This window comes from Hyperolius riggenbachi, chromosome 5 (assembly GCF_040937935.1).
Source record: "Hyperolius riggenbachi isolate aHypRig1 chromosome 5, aHypRig1.pri, whole genome shotgun sequence".
Lineage (NCBI taxonomy): Eukaryota > Metazoa > Chordata > Amphibia > Anura > Hyperoliidae > Hyperolius > Hyperolius riggenbachi.
In genome coordinates, this window is record NC_090650.1 from 277,109,125 (window position 1) to 277,124,385 (window position 15,261).

At 39.6% G+C, this 15,261-nt stretch overlaps 1 protein-coding gene and 1 long non-coding RNA gene across 4 annotated transcripts in view; one reads left to right on the top strand and one right to left on the bottom strand.

Moving 5' to 3' along the window:
- CDKAL1 (CDK5 regulatory subunit associated protein 1 like 1) overlaps nt 1-15,261 on the top strand; it is a 1,042,481-nt gene that overhangs the window by 832,145 nt on the left and 195,075 nt on the right. The gene's annotated exons all lie outside the window — the stretch shown is intronic.
- The window catches only part of LOC137518744 (uncharacterized), a 44,212-nt gene continuing 31,053 nt past the window's right edge, over nt 2,103-15,261 (bottom strand). Inside the window, exons 2-3 of the long non-coding RNA XR_011020885.1 lie at nt 6,336-6,403; nt 2,103-3,148 (exon numbers count right to left, since the gene is read on the bottom strand). This is a non-coding gene — a long non-coding RNA (uncharacterized lncRNA). The remainder of the gene's footprint in view (nt 3,149-6,335; nt 6,404-15,261) is intronic.

The following is a 15,261-nucleotide window of genomic DNA, read 5'->3' on the forward strand; positions in this document are numbered from 1 at the left end:
GACTCTGGGCAGGTGATTGACGCATCTGCCTGAACCAGCCCTAAAGGTCCATACACACGCTGGTCTGAACTTGGAGTGGTGCACGATAACGACTGCCATGGCAGGGGCGGTCATTATGGTCAGACCAGCGTGACTACATAAGGTGCACAACGATTGCATGAAGATCCAGCATGTTAGGTTTTTTAGTAATGCCCGAGCACAGCCCAATCGCATTGTTCTCGCTGCTCCCACCACCAGAAACGTCTCCATTACGCACGCTCATCGTTTCTTGGCTCCACCCTGCAATAGCAAAAGCACAATATGGGTGAAAGAGGTGCCCTGGTATATATAAAATACTTTAAAAACAAGAAAAAATGGGAAAAAGAGGTAGCTTACCTCAATGACGAAATCTTTGTAACAACAAAAGAATTCCATTCAAGTACAGGCAACGTGCTTCAGTAGAGGCTCCCTATGCTGATGGAGTTTTTTCATTTGGCACTGTTGTAGGCCTGAGGAGGCAGGCTTAGACCCATGAAGCGAGTTGCCTGTGCTTAAATGGACATTTTTTGTCATTACAAAGATTTCGTCATTGAGGTAAGTTACCTCGTTTTCCCATTTTGACTTGTTTTAAAGGTATTTTATATATACCAGGGCGCCTTTTTCACCCATATTGTGCTTACATACCCCCTTACAATACCCTGTCTGAGGGTTTTAGACAGACGACATGTGGTGCACACCACAGGGGACATCTGTCAATTTTTCCTAATAGAGCGACCGCCACCAGGTCCGGCTGGACCACGCCGAGTGGAGTTGGGTTTATAGTCTCCACCTGCTTCCTGCGGTCTGTTGCCCCTCTGCAACCCACCTTTGTGAGTAGTTTTTAATACATCACTTTACACACCTTGTGTTACGCTATTGGGCTCCCGTCCTTTTGTGTCTCGTGTGTCTTTTTCTCCAGGGTGTCAGGACACCCCTACCACATATCGTGTGCAAAGGCTAATGACACTTCTGTGCAGTGTTGTTAGTGCACCATTATAACTCTTTCCAGGCCAGTTTCCAGCGTGGATGAAGCTAACTTGTCTATACCGTTTGTAGCAGGTTTTTTAGCAACGAATTAGCCTCGTCCTTACCACCAGGGAAGCTACGCATCACTGAGAGTCGGGGCTACATAGCAATATAGAAGAACCTTTTCTGATGCTGAAAACAGGATAATTAACTTGAAATTGGATATCCTGAATAATCTATTACATTCTACTATGTCATTATGGTTCTTCTTTAGCTGTTTTCATACAGTTGTGTTGCTGACAGATCCTAGTTGGTTGACACCTTCCCCCTTGTCTGTTGCTGTATATGTGTCATGTCAGCCAGGAAAGACATAAGCTTCCCAACAACCTGGGATCGCAATCAGCAGGACAACTTTTATAACCATAATACTTGCTAAATAACTTAGGAAAAAGTTACAAAAGACAAAAAAAAAGTAATTATGAATTTATAATGCACTGACATTTTCCACAGCACTTTACAGAGTACCTGGAGGAATTCATGTTACTAACTGTTGGTCAAAGAAGCTCATAATTTAGCATCCTTACCATAGTAAAAGTGTAACATCCCTACCATAGTTTAGGACCAATTTGAGGGAAAGCAGTCAACAATTATTTGTGGTTCACATGGCATTGGCAGTAATACATAGACAGACATTGCATTGGCAATCATGGAAGATATATATTAAGACAAGCATGAGAAGCATACATTTAGAGTATGGGGTACAAGCATTGAGAACTCTGAAACAACTAGGGTGTGGAGCAGGACAGCGCAGTGGTGCTTAGAAGTTTAGAGTGAGCGGCAAGGCAAGTATAAGGGGGTAGAATGTTTCAGGGGAACTGGAGTCCAGCAGAAAGACTGCTTTATTGGAGAAGGTGTCCCTGCGCCTGGTGGCTTTGTAACAGCGGCCAAATGGGAGGATCTCAAAGAAGCGACTTGCCAGGCGGAAAGGGTCATGCAAAATCCTGGTGGCCCTTGTCTTCATTCTGGGAGTGGGAAGTAGATCTAGAGATGGCAAGGGCGAACCCATTATCTTTTCCACACTTAATTACTCTTTGGAGTTTTTACCTGTTGCTAGCAGATGCACCTGCATACCAGACAATCATGTAGGAGCAGAGGATGGATTTGATGGTAGCAGTGTAAAGCAGTGTTAGCCCCCATGTGACTGTGTTATAAAAGAGCAAGTTTGTACAACCACAGTGACAAGAGCACTGTATGATAGAGGTAAGCAGGTGAAGCAGCGATTGACAGTTAATGTTTACTTTCACGGTGCAGTTGCTTTGAAACAGTGTATGTCCGTTCCATCATAGTCATACTTAAATGTGCCCCCACCGTAGTCTACTGCCAATTTTGGAAAAAAAAGAAAAAGCCAATAATAACCTTTCAGCATGTATTGGGGAAACTGAGGAAAACTTAGGGAAATGCCACACATCTTATCGATGTTGATATTGTCCTGGCAGAGAATTAAATTTGGGCCTTTAGTGGTAGGAGTGCAAGGTGCTTAACCACCATGTATAGAGTGTGCTGATGTGTTTTAGAATTAAATATGCAAACCGTTTACATTTTTACCACTTTTTTTTTATAAATGGGCATCTATGCATGAGTGACTAACTAAATGAGTTGTAAGTAAAGTGAAAAGCAGTGATCTTAACTTGTGTTCACTTTAAGCACCGGTGTGCACCTTACATGCATGTTATTACTTGTTCAAAATAAAATCAGCCTCATTTCATTACCCATCTTTTCATCATATCTCCTTTAATAAATTCTCCCTGTGACATGCAAAGGTTCCCAATCCACAAGCTGACACCCAGTCAGCACAAAAGCACCTCTGACAAAACTACAGGGCCATTTATTTTATCACCTGTTTCTACAACTTGCTGCAATTGCACACAGCAGCCCCCTATGCAGAAATGTAAGATGTGTGCCAGTTGGAGGACAGTATGCAGTGGGGATATTTGGTAAATAATTTGTTTATGGAGATGTTCCTCAACAGCTACAGCAAAGGTGAGGAAGGCCACCATGTTTTCAGTCTGGTAATCACGTTTTCAGAGATTGAGGTTTTTACACCATCTGTACCTCTAAGATAACTGTAATTTCTGTCACAGTTGGAAGCTTCAGTTAATTTTTCCTGTACACAAAAAAACAAGAAAAATAGACCTTCTGTAAGTAATTGCATATTATACAAAAGTGTGAGACATTGCAATCAAATCTACATTATTGTTGCTAACAAGCATTGAAGTCTTTGGGGAATGTTTAAGGCATCTCACTTGCTAGAATTCTAGTTTTAATTTCAGCTTTATGAATTTAATTGAACATTGCAATTAACCCATTAGGTACAGAAGAACATACTAACATTAATTATTCTTCTTCTGTTGTATTTGATTTTGTAAATGAAAATGCATAGAGATTAAAAGCCAAATATAAAACTTACTTTAACTGTGTGCTTATAACACCTTAAAATATGTTACGTCTTTTATCCTTTTTACAAATTACTTCATTGTTTCATATAATTTAAAATATTATGTCTGCTGTAACCTTTATCGTTATGGTTTTGCTCAATTCTGATGTTTTATAATTAATTTGTTAACATGCATCAAGCTATGGAAGAATAGGTGAGTTAAAAGTTATTGTATGGAACCTGCTATGCATAGCACCAACCTAACAGCACAACTGGAGTGATAACTAGCATGGTTCTCTGTAGCTTTATACAGATGACCTGCGGCATCTGTATTTGGACCGCTCATAGCATTCCGAGTCTACAGCATAGAGTTACAGGGCATCTTAGCCAGGGAAACTTTACTTACTGTCCTCAAGATAAAGACTGAATTGTTTCTATGATGTAAGTAAAACATACAGTGTGTATGTGGGATATCTTAATAGAAAGCAAGAGTGCATATGATCAAGGTTTTTCTCATATTATGTGCATGAGCTGTTTTTCTTAGGTGTGAACTAATTAACATGCATTTTCAAATCAAGCCAGTCTTGTGTATAAGCAAAGAGGTTACTTTAAGGAGTTACCAAAGATATTTACCTATTAAAATCCAGAATATTTTTTAATTCATTTTGGTATTTGAGTAAAAACAGATTTTGGAAGAATGCCATTTTTATAGCAGTGATTCTCTCCTGCCACACAATGCTATATATCAACCATTATTTAAGTAGGACAGAACCCATAATTATATTCTGCTGTTCTAGGATAACACTTATTGTTATTAACTGTTAATTGTTCTTGTGAGTTTGTCAGTTTGACTGAGAACGTTTGTCATTGATTTTGATTTCTGCACTTTCAATCTTCAGTCCTGACCCAGAGTCAAAGAGCTCCAATAATGGCAGAAAAATAAGATATGATTTGTTTGCTAAGTTAAATAAAGGAAGATGTCATCTGCATATTAATTAAGTTTATAGCTTTTATTCCCCTTTATAAAACCCTTAATATGAAAGTTCTTTTGGATGTTTAGAGGTAAGAGCACTACTGATAATGTAAACAGGGGAAGAAATAGGGGCAACCCTTTTGGGTACCCCTCTTAAACCTCAGTGGTTTAGACCTAGTGCCAGGTATCCTGACAATAGTTATATTGGATAATTGCAAAACTAGCACCTCCTATAGAATCGACTATAACATAAAATTTAAGGTTAAAAACAATACTTTCGAATCAGAATGGTAGAATAGTGTAATTTGTCTGCCAGCAATAAAGTCCATCTCTAGTGGTGATATTAAAGTTGTCAAAGTCTGGTAAATGCTGCTGACTTGTAGCTTCGGAAAATGTCTTTTTGGAAGGAGGTCAACATTGCAGCAAGTGAATTTAAATTGGCTCGTAGGGTCTTTTCACCTAGCTTTTGGGTATTAATACTAATAGTAATAAAGCCTGTATTGTGAAGTAAACAGGTGGGAAGGTTTATGCAAGTAAATGTAATCAGATCAGAAAGAATGACATTGCTCAAACCCCCACAATTCCATAGAGGTGCAGGATGAAAGCCTCCACTCAGCAATGCAAGGTAGATGTGTAAACAAATCCACAGCAAGTCAATGTCTCCAATAAAATCCACACTTTATAAGAAGGACAGATAACATGACTGACTAATTTGTGTCTTTACTCATACTCTAAAATTAACCAGTACGTACAACATATATAAACAGAAATCTCCATCCCCAGGGAATAAGCACACTAGCCCTGGGGAAGGGGAAGGAGTGAGTATAGAACTACTGCGCTTGCGCAGTCCACTCCGGCCCACGTGGCGGTGATTGACAGTGCCGCTCACGCAGGCGCAGTACAGAACGACCTGGAGGTCGCTCTGACGTCATCGCTGAGCACCGGAACGGACCTGTGGGAACGGCTGCAGGCAAAGCTAAGTAGCACTTATTTTATACAATTCTCCCTGGTGACTCCTTTAACCCTTATGCATTTTGGAGCATTTTTTTTAAAGCTGCCATTTATTCCTTTGAACCGTCCCAATGCTTGAAAATTATCTAAAATGCTTCCTAATGCTGGCATTTTGTTTATATGAACAAGCCCTGAGGATTAGATGGATGCACAATCAGGACAACCTTATTCCATGATCGGTATAGTCATTATAAATTCAGATCTGATACACTTGACAATATTTATGTTTTGTATAATAAAAGGGTTGCACTATTGCACACATCCTGATACAAGTGAATGTTTCTTGTGTTTCTCAAGTTGCACTATTGCACACATCCTGATACAAGTCCTGCAACTTATTTTCCTAACTGTTCACATTAGTAAAACAAATAAGAAGCACCATGACCAGATCATCTTCTTCCATTAATACCACCATAACCCCCTCCCCTCCTCCCACTGATCGTCAGCTTACCAAATGTTTAGACCTGAAGTTATAAAGGTGTGTGTGCCCCCCCCCCCCTATTTTTACCATGTTAATTGTAAAACCTAAGTGATGCTAGAAAATTGATGGGGATGAATTGCTGTCCAAAAGTGGCTTACCAGTAGCCTTCTAAGACCAAACTGATTGCATTTGAGAAAAAAATGAAACCTCAGCTAGCCCCATTCCTTTATATCTACTGTGGAGTGACCACTGTCCTTTCAACATATGCCATTGCATAATGCACAATGGGACAGGTGAAATGGCTGCCTCTAAGTTGTCTCATGGAGCTGGTGGGAGTGAAGGAGTTTCTATAATACTACAAAGAACATATTGTATCTCTGTGATTTAAAGAGTTTTATGGATGATGGAATATTGTGAAGATTTCACCTCATAATAGGATTCACAAAAGAAAGTACAAGAGAGACCTGAGGAAAAGACTATTACAATTCATAAGAGTAATGGAGTTTTCTTACCTCATTATCCCTTAAAGAAAGTTTCCAGGTGCAGCGGTAGTGGCTGTAATTTACTGATTCCGCTGTCACTTGAAAAGACAGAGAAAAACAACTCTGAAATTGTCTATGTGAATTACTTGAGACATCTAACAACGGAGAGCCAGTAACACAGGCCACAACTTTCATTTACCAGAGCAGTTTTCAAAGCTGGGGACATTAGAAGATAATCAGCAAGGTACGCCTCAGATATCATTAAGGGTACAGCAGTATTACACACGTGTAAGCCTAGAGTGTTAGAAGAAAAAATGCTAAGTGTATCTGTTAGTTCATTAAAGTAAATAAGATGATTGGCAACTATTAGTGCTTAAGATACAGCTATCCCTAGGGTAGAAAACTATCTGTAGGCTATTCAGAGCAATATAAATGGAAATAAGAATTTCTTTTGTTTAACTTGTCACATTTCAGTTACCGCAATAGGGACAATTGATAGAAGTGATAATTCCTGTCAAATTTAATAGCATTTGTAGCCTTTGGTTATTATATCTCATTACATCATTGCCTCTACCAGAGGCCCACCTCACATCTCCATCAGTACCTGAGAAATACAAGAAACATTCATTTATTCAGGTAGTGTTAAACATTGCAGATGTGATCATGAAGCCAGGAAACTATGTTGATTAAAAATAAGGCTACCTAGAATGGAAATGTCAGCTTTACATGACACACATTCAAACTGGTGAGAGCCTAGGTTCTCAACATGTGGTAGTAATGTAAAAGCCAAGGAAAATAGAGGGTTGGGAGGTATGTGCAATAAGTATAACAAAAATCCTATTGTATTGAAAGTACAAAAAAACTTTATTAATTAATTTATCAAAACTTCATTAAAAAACACACATATAAAGTGCAGCCAGACACCCAGCACCAACCACAACTCACAACTACACATCCAACCACTCCTTACTGAGACCACCTTGTGTGGTCAGGGATCCCACAAGTATTATTGCCAAATAAATATAGCAAAGTTAAATGTCCAGCTGGATTGAAGCAAAAAGGCAAGCTGCAGCAGTAAAAACAACGGGAAAAGCGGTCCAGTAACAAGGTGTTGCGTGGCATGCAAAGTCAGTGTAGCAGCAGTTGGCAGCATGCACATAGGCTGTTCGTGCAAAGATGTAAACAGTACAGGAGGCCATATACTCTACCCACTCCGGGCGGTGGCATCCACAAGACAAACTTGATATTTCAGGTCCCTCAATCCACTGCCGGAGCTCACGGCCATGAGAGAGACAGTGCAGTCCAGGAAAGTCCACCTGCTGCAAAGTACAGTCTATTCATCCTCTGGTCAGTGTCTGCAGCGGACCCGGTGGTGGCCAAGGCAATCAGCGGACCCCAAAGAGCGGCGGAGGGTAAAGCGGAGAGCTGCGGAGGGCGGATCCGGCTAGCACCATGTGCGATGTGTCACACACGCCAGACGCCCTTACAACATGTGGTACGCGGACCCCAGGGGGTTAATTCTGGTGATTCCAAGGGGTACTCAAGCTTGATATACTTAACCAAGAATAACAAATTTTGAGATTTAGAAAATGATAAATATTATTTAAACTACATCAAATTAGTATTTTAGTTAATTAAAAGCAATCGTAAATGCTTGGAAATGGTTTAGAACAAATTATTGTGTACTACGATTAAATATATACAGTATTTGTCAAGGGGTACTTGCTTGTTTAATGTGCTAGGGGGTACTTGGTGAGTACAGGGTTTTAAAAGGGGCACATACCAATAAAATGTTGAGAAACACTGGTGTAGAGGATAGCACTCTCCATTTTCAGTCCTGGGTTTGAAACTTGACCATGAGTGTTTGCTTACTGTGTAGGATTCTTGCAGGCACTCATTTCCTATCACTATAATAGGAGACTTGATCAAATTATGACCATGGTAGAAATTAAAAAAATAAATTGAGTTTCTCTGAGGGACAGTTAGTGTATGCCAGTGTACTCTGTGATACTTTGCAGAAGAGATCAGTGCTATATTATGTTAACCTGATTATAAAAAGTATAACATCCTTTGTGCTACCCAATAACCCACTTATCATTGCCCAGTCCCAAGGACGTAGCTCTGGTAAGTGATATTGATGCTTTAGAGGTTAAGGAAGATTAATTTTAGTCTTTTGGATGGGTTTGGGATTAACTTCCTCCAGTAATTATACCACCGACATCATCATAATATGGGATGTAAGTGTATCCCTTTGCTCTCAGGTTGTGTAGTACCTAGGTTTTCAAGACATGGTATGCGTACCCCTGAGGTACTTGAGTTGGGATCAGGGGGTACTTTAAATTAAACATACTCCATCTATTACATAAAGTTTTGAGATTAAATCAATAATAAATCATATATAAATAAATGTATATTTAAGTATTTATAGTTAATCAAGAGCATCAAGGATTTTCTGAAAAGCATTTATATATACGTATGGAGTACACCTAACAAATCTGTATGTGTCAGGGATACTTAAGATGATTCTTAAGATGATATCTACAGTGTGGGGTACTTAATTAATACATTCATTAAAGAATGAGCATATGTTATAATAATGTTAAGAGACACTGTTGTAGAAGACACTTGGGTTTAATATGACCCGTAATAGATATTGTGTAACAGGCCTCTGGGATGTATAAAAGGTATAGTCCCATACAGTACAATATTATTTTGCCTTTCTAAGACTGCTATAGTTCTGCACTTTTCTGTGTCTAGTCCTTATTTTATTTCATATTCCTTTTGAATTGATGTTTTTACAATGATAGAAGTGTAGATTTTAAATGAGGGGGAAAGGGAAACAAGTGGACGCCTCAACTAGAGTAGGTTAGTAATGATTGTATTTGGATGGATACATGCACTTCTATGTACACAGGGTTTTCCTGTGGGGTAGCCGTCTTTGGGAATGGTTATTAGTGCGGCACACAAATAAGTACACAGATAAACAGGTGAGCGTAAGCAGCTTGAAGCCACACTCTGTTGTAGTTTTTTTCCCCCGTTTGCCCATCAAAGTATTCATAGCCTGGACTGAAGCCGTACACTTGACAGCATGCATCCATATCTGAAGATATGCAGTGACACTTTCCTGTAAATGTCACGCCTTTGCCATGTGTATAAGTGTTTATTTTAAGGATGTTATTTTTTGCCTCCATCAAACCCACCGTTCTGAACATAAAATAATTGTGGTATACAGTGTATAATCACACTTGAGATTTCCCATTAATTGCTTTGCAGAACTGGTATATACAGAACACAGGCACCTCTTATCATGCTGTACTCTTCTCCCCTTTATTTCACCTGCTCATGAATAATTTATCATATAGCACCATGTGGTGTCATTCTGCAGAACAAGATTAAAGGGACAAATCAGTAAATTGTAATGCTGAAGCAGTTGTTGCCTATATGACAGTAAGCATTTTTTTCTTTCCTCCACCTTTAACCTCTTCAATGCCGCAATGTTATTCCAGGCAAACTGCTATACAATGCCTTGCACACCCTATCCCTACAGCACAGCAGCTTTAATCATGTCCACAATTTTCATGTGTCGCCAGGGCGGTGAACCCCTGATTGACAGAACGCCTGTAGTAGAAATGATATGCATACTACTTTCTGTGTAGAAGATGACATTTTCCAAGAGCTCTGACTGTTTTCATTACTTAGATTTATACATTGATTTCTGCATAGTAGAATGAGTGAAATAACGGCAAAAATGAAAATCAAGGGGGCTTGACACCTGGATAGGAGGAGGATTGAACAGAACAGCTTGTCAGCATTAAGGCCTCAGAGCGACTCGTCCCTGCTAGGACACGGTAGTAATTACTGCTACGGGGAAAAAGGGTCTTGATACAAAGCACTAATAGATGTTTTGTTTATGATTTGGCAGCGTATAGAGGCTGCAGCAGGCACCCATTGTAATGCTTGGAGGAGCCAAGGAGAAGCATAGGAAACTTTGAAGAGCCTTGTAATTAAGTTACATAGTAACGTCTGATGCCGTGCTGCCTAATTAGTGTCATTTTATATAGAGCCGCAGTGGGAGCTGGCATTCAGTTGCTCTCATGCTAAGTTTGCTTCGTGATAGGCGAAGATGTCACAAATCCTCTGGTTTTGTTCAAGAATCAGGCTGAATAAATGAATGAGCACTTTCCTTTATTTGTGTCCCTACACTGTGCATTCTTATTATATTTGCTGCTGTTTTCAGGCGTGCTGCCTAAGTTGAATGCAGCTAATTGGTGTAGGGATAGACAAAAAAAGAGAATAAAAACACATAATCAGGGTGTTACCGCTCCCAGTGAATGAGGAGACCAATATAATATGTATGAGTAAATGCGGAGGTGTATTCTGATACTTAAGCACAATAACTACACCGCTGTAAATTCAACAAATTGTTTGTGTGGTGCATCCTAATTGACAGGTCTGCAGATTTCAAATTGAGTGGAAGCCTGAATTGTTTCAGGCCCATCTACCTTCTTTTAGCTTCAGGTTTAAAACTCTGTGTGTGTAAATGGTAGAATTATCTAGCCGGCTGCTTTTCTTTATGTAGGAGCTGCCTGTTTAAAGTTAATTTTATCTGTCATAGTTTGATGAAACCATGCAGATTTTCTGTTTATTTTTTTATGCTGTAATAAGTGAAAAGGGGTGAGATTTTGCACGACTTGTTTGCCAAGGTATTATCAGATGATTGTTTATGTACTGCAAAGTTTTACATTTAGTGAATCTGGTATTCAAAATGGACATTAAGCTGACAGTTAGGCCCCTTTCACACTGGCACATTGCGTTACCCTGTTTTGCCACAACGCGGGGTGTTCAGGTATGTGGACATGAAGTAGAGATGATATCCAGGTGCATCTCCTCATCCATAATCTCCTAACTATCCTACAGGTCCACCAAATGTGACCTTGAGTGCCTAGGGAGGGGCACTCCCTAAAGCAATTAGGAGAATCAAACCTTTTGAATTTGGCCAATCTAGATGGTACTAAGTACCAGCGAAAGAGTGTCTTGTAGTTGATTTCTAGCAAATCTGCATTGATAAAAGTAGTAGGAATATTATTCTAGATAGCTAGAAGATCCTCATTATCAGCGACACAGTTTTTTTTTACATTTTTGGCTTTCGTATTGAGAGGTGCATGACGCAAGCACATTTTTTCAATACACTTCCGTGCAATTCAAATTTCAGCCACAGGAAGCGCTCCCATAACACCAGTTGACAGCATGAAACCGGCCTTACGGACTCTGCTTGGTTATGATGCTAGTGTTCAAGGATATGCACATTTCATACATCACTGAGAGCAGTGGTTCACCACCCAACATGACAATGACCTGAAGCACACAGCAAAATTAGACACATGTAGCTAAAGGAGAGAAAGGTGAATAGCCTAGTCAGAGGAAGAGTGAGAGGAGGTGACCAAGCTAGCAGAAGAGGGTTTCCTGGGAGGAGAAAGGGCTCTGTGTGGCATGGTATCTGGCAATTAATTAGGAAATGTAAGAAGGTGACAACTTATTTAGAGCTTTGCATGATGGAGTGAGGAGCTGATTGCTGTTGAGCATGTGCTGTTGAGAAAAAAATATTGGTTCAGCCATCTACTTATTTTATTAAGAATTATACTTTAACGTTATTACACGGATGGTCCACTGTGGCATTTATATGAGCTTGGTGTCTTAAGTTGTATGTCTTAGAAGATTTTTTTTTTTTTTCAAACAAAATTTATTTGAGTTTTTCTTTGCTCAACAGTGCTTTCAAATATAAGTACAATATTACAAGGTGTTATATAGAAAACAGATAAAACACAATAACTTCCTTATCTCAAAAAAATAATGGTCATGCTATAGTTGTAAGCTTAAGCAAGTTTCCAATAATACAACACATTGGGTCGACAAGAAGTACACCATTGAACAAAATCTTTTATCCCCTTCCCTTCCTCAGCATCTCCCCCCTCCCCTGCCCTCGTCATCTCTGGTTCCCTTCCTTTCTTTTTTATTTACTTATTCACCTCTAATTTTCCTAGTGTGCCAGATAATTGCTCTGTTAAATACCACTTTGTGTCCTTGAAAGGTGATACCATCTCCGTTATTTCTCTCTTGGAGAAGGTCTTTATAATAAACTGTCTCCAGGTTTTAAAGAATTTTTTCGTTTTTTTATCTTTATGTGTCAAAGCCTCCAACCTGTCCATTCTCAGCAAATGTATGAGTTCCTCTTTGACATCCCACACCGTGGGCTTGCTAGAATAGATCCACTTATTAAAAATCACCTTTCAGGCGGCCATAAACGTTAAGTGAGCCAAGTTAGGGATATTAACACCAGCTGTCGAGGGACATTCCGAGGAGGGATTTCTTGGTGGAGTATAATGAAATAGCATCAGTAACGGATTCAATTCTGGCTTGGTTTTGCTAATTGTGTCAATATAATTTGTTACTTTGTTCCAGAAAGCTGATATTACTGGACAAGTCCAGAGACAATGAAATAAGTCCGCCTCTGGGGAAGCGCACTTTGGGCATTTTGGAGAGTAGTGCGCTGGAGGGTTTTTATACTTTATATTGAATGCATATTTGGCCCTATGTATAAGTTTTAGTTGCGATTCCCTCCAGTTCTCTCCTGATATTAGTTTATAAGATGTGCGGTACCCTTCAATAATTTTTTTTTCTATGTCCTCCCCTGGAATATCCCTCGACCAGCGAGACAAATTGTGGAAGGCTTTGTTCGTAATACGAATTTGTTGTAAACTTGTTTGTAGCGTCGAGAGGGACAGTTTATTTGTATGTGGAGATATAAATTTGTCGAAGTCATTCAGAAAGTATGTGGATGGAGATTTACCCCCCTCATCCCGGACATAGGACTGTAGTTGACCATAAAATAGGAAGTGATTTTTAGGAATATCATATTTTGTTCGAACTCCTAAAAATGACATAAGTTTGCCTTCTCTCAAATCAATGAGATCTCCGAGTCTTTTTATTCCTTTTTTCTGCCACTCAAGGAGACCCCCGTGGGCAATGCTAGCCTGGAACCCCGGTAAACCCCATAGAGGCATATATTTGGACACACGGTTGGGAACGGAAAATAACTTACGTAGTTCCTTCCATGCCACCACTGTGTCTTTAATTATTCTACTCGATTTTGTTTTAGCAGGGAAGTCTTTTAATGAAGTATGGAGTAATCCAGACAATTCCCAGGGTTCTACGAAAGCAGATTCTAAAGCAAAGTTAGAATAGTAGCTAGTACCATTTATCCAGTCCCTTATATTACGCGTGAGGCATGCTAAGTTATACCAACGTATATTTGGTATCGCTAAGCCTCCCCAGTCTTTTGGGAGATGAAGCTTTGATAATGCTATCCTGACCTTGCCTTGTCTCCAGAGAAAATCCGAAAAAGCTCTGTTTAATTGTTTTATATCCGAGTGCTTTAGTAGTAAGGGTAGTGTTTGTAGTGGGTAGAGTAGTCTTCCAAAACTTACTGATTTTATAAGAGCCGCCCTCCCCATTAGATTAATTGGTAGGGATTCCCAGCTTTGTAACTGTCTCTTTATGTCCGAGATGAGGGGTTGGTAATTTAGAGCATAAAGTTGGCCGATGTCTCTGTGGAATTTTCTGCCTAAATAAGTAACCTGATTACAATGTTCTACCGGAAGTTGGCCTCTACCTATTGCTGGAGCCATTGAGGATAGGAACATTAATTGACATTTTGAGATGTTGATTCTGAAGCCACTACAGCTCCCCACCTCATTAATTATACTCAACACTTGGGGGAGTTGGGTCTTGGGGTCACTCATAAACAATAAGACATCATCCGCGAACATGGCCTGTGATACCCAGCCACCACCAACATCCACCCCCTTATTTTCCATTTCTAGTATCCTTGCCAGCGGTTCTAGTGCTAGGTTGAACAGTAGTGGAGACAACGGGCATCCCTGGCGAGTCCCTTTTTCCAAGATTATATTTTCAGATAAAAAGCCAGGGGTATATATTCGCGCTCCTGGGTTTGTATGCATTGCTGTAATTAATCGGCATATCGGGCCACTAAAGCCCATTTTGTCAAGAACCAGCGTTAGCCATCCCCAACTTAGAAGATTATTTTACTGACATCCTTTGGGCTGTCTAAAAGTCAGGCAGAGCTACTGAAACAAAAAGCTAGCACACATTTTGAGATTAATAAACGGTTTCAGTCGTATATATATATCTCATACCCCTAGCAAATTTTGACTTAAAATTACTTTTGTTCAACCAGCAAGTCATTTTTGGACGGGAAATGACACGGGTGTCTCCCAAAAGATAATAAGACAATGTACAAGAGGCATTATTGTGTAAAACAAAAAATCTCAGCTTTTAATTACATTTGAGCAGCAAGTGTCCAGTCCAAAATTATTCATACCCTTCTCAATAATCAATAGAAAAGCCTTTATTGTCTATTACAGCAATCAAACACTTCCTATAATTGCAGACCAGCTTTTTACATGTCTCCACAGGTATTTATACCCATTCATCTTTAGCAATGAGCTCCAAATCTTTTAGGTTGGAGGATCTTCTTGCCATCACCCTGATCTTTAGTTCCCTCCACAGATTCTTAATTGAATTCAAGTTAGGACTCTGTCTGGGCCACTCCAAAACATTAATATTGTTGTCTGATTACCATTTCTGCACCACTTTTGCTGTGTGTTTTGGGTCATTGTCATACTGAAATGTCCATTGGTACCCTAGGCCAAGTTTCTCTGCAGACTGCCTGATGATGTTGAAAATCCTCATGTATTACTCTTTTTTCATGATGCCGTTTACTGTGATTAGGTTCCCTGGTCCATTGGCTGAAAAAACAACCCAAAGCATTAGGTTCCCACCACTATGTTTGACAGTGGGGATGGTGTTCTTTGGGTTGAAGGCTTCTCCTTTTTTAGGCCAAATAAAGGAAACCTGATTATGACCAAAAAATTAAATT